The following is a 2,500-nucleotide window of genomic DNA, read 5'->3' on the forward strand; positions in this document are numbered from 1 at the left end:
ACACTAGATCGCGTGTTAGTTTATCGCTTAACCTAACTGTGGCTGTACCAGTTTATCGCTTAACCTAACTGTGGCTGTACCAGTTTATCGCTTAACCTAACTGTGGCTGTACCAGTTTATCGCTTAACCTAACTGTGGCTGTACCAGTTTACACTAGATCGCGTGTTTACCAGTTTATCGCTTAACCTAACTGTGGCTGTACCAGTTTATCGCTTAACCCTAACTGTGGCTGTACCAGTTTATCGCTTAACCTAACTGTGCTGTACCAGTTTATCGCTTAACCTAACTGTGGCTGTACCAGATTATCGCTTAACCTAACTGTGGCTGTACCAGATTATCGCTTAACCTAACTGTGGCTGTACCAGATTATCGCTTAACCTAACTGTGGCTGTACCAGATTATCGCTTAACCTAACTGTGGCTGTACCAGATTATCGCTTAACCTAACTCAATTTGTCCCTTAACCTAACTCAATTTGTCCCTTAACCTAACTCAATTTGTCCCTTAACCTAACTCAATTTGTCCCTTAACCTAACTCAATTTGTCCCTTAACCTAACTCAATTTGTCCCTTAACCTAACTCAATTTGTCCCTTAACCTAACTCAATTTGTCCCTTAACCTAACTCAATTTGTCCCTTAACCTAACTCAATTTGTCCCTTAACCTAACTCAATTTGTCCCTTAACCTAACTCAATTTGTCCCTTAACCTAACTCAATTTGTCCCTTAACCTAACTCAAGTTGTCCCTTAACCTAACTCAAGTTGTCCCTTAACCTAACTCAAGTTGTCCCTTAACCTAACTCAAGTTGTCCCTTAACCTAACTCAAGTTGTCCCTTAACCTAACTCAAGTTGTCCCTTAACCTAACTCAAGTTGTCCCTTAACCTAACTCAAGTTGTCCCTTAACCTAACTCAAGTTGTCCCTTAACCTAACTCAAGTTGTCCCTTAACCTAACTCAAGTTGTCCCTTAACCTAACTCAAGTTGTCCCTTAACCTAACTCAAGTTGTCCCTTAACCTAACTCAAGTTGTCCCTTAACCTAACTCAAGTTGTCCCTTAACCTAACTCAAGTTGTCCCTTAACCTAACTCAAGTTGTCCCTTAACCTAACTCAAGTTGTCCCTTAACCTAACTCAAGTTGTCCCTTAACCTAACTCAAGTTGTCCCTTAACCTAACTCAATTTGTCCCTTAACCTAACCCACGTTGTCCCTTAACCTAACTCAAGTTGTCCCTTAACCTAACTCAAGTTGTCCCTTAACCTAACTCAAGTTGTCCCTTAACCTAACTCAAGTTGTCCCTTAACCTAACTCAAGTTGTCCCTTAACCTAACTCAAGTTGTCCCTTAACCTAACTCAAGTTGTCCCTTAACCTAACTCAAGTTGTCCCTTAACCTAACTCAAGTTGTCCCTTAACCTAACTCAAGTTGTCCCTTAACCTAACTCAAGTTGTCCCTTAACCTAACTCAAGTTGTCCCTTAACCTAACTCAAGTTGTCCCTTAACCTAACTCAAGTTGTCCCTTAACCTAACTCAAGTTGTCCCTTAACCTAACTCAAGTTGTCCCTTAACCTAACTCAAGTTGTCCCTTAACCTAACTCAATTTGTCCCTTAACCTAACTCAATTTGTCCCTTAACCTAACTCAATTTGTCCCTTAACCTAACTCAATTTGTCCCTTAACCTAACTCAAGTTGTCCCTTAACCTAACTCAATTTGTCCCTTAACCTAACTCAATTTGTCCCTTAACCTAACTCAATTTGTCCCTTAACCTAACTCAATTTGTCCCTTAACCTAACTCAAGTTGTCCCTTAACCTAACTCAAGTTGTCCCTTAACCTAACCCACGTTGTCCCTTAACCTAACCCACGTTGTCCCTTAACCTAACCGACGTTGTCCCTTAACCTAACCGACGTTGTCCCTTAACCTAACCGACGTTGTCCCTTAACCTAACCGACGTTGTCCCTTAACCTAACCGACGTTGTCCCTTAACCTAACCGACGTTGTCCCTTAACCTAACCGACGTTGTCCCTTAACCTAACCCACGTTGTCCCTTAACCTAACCCACGTTGTCCCTTAACCTAACCCACGTTGTCCCTTAACCTAACCCACGTTGTCCCTTAACCTAACCCACGTTGTCCCTTAACCTAACCCACGTTGTCCCTTAACCTAACCCACGTTGTCCCTTAACCTAACCCACGTTGTCCCTTAACCTAACCCACGTTGTCCCTTAACCTAACCCACGTTGTCCCTTAACCTAACCCACGTTGTCCCTTAACCTAACCCACGTTGTCCCTTAACCTAACCCACGTTGTCCCTTAACCTAACCCACGTTGTCCCTTAACCTAACCCACGTTGTCCCTTAACCTAACCCACGTTGTCCCTTAACCTAACCCACGTTGTCCCTTAACCTAACCCACGTTGTCCCTTAACCTAACCCACGTTGTCCCTTAACCTAACCCACGTTGTCCCTTAACCTAACCCACGTTGTCCCTTAACCTAACCCACGTT

The sequence above is a fragment of the Schistocerca gregaria genome, unplaced genomic scaffold (genome assembly GCF_023897955.1).
Source record: "Schistocerca gregaria isolate iqSchGreg1 unplaced genomic scaffold, iqSchGreg1.2 ptg001384l, whole genome shotgun sequence".
NCBI classification, from domain to species: Eukaryota; Metazoa; Arthropoda; class Insecta; order Orthoptera; family Acrididae; genus Schistocerca; species Schistocerca gregaria.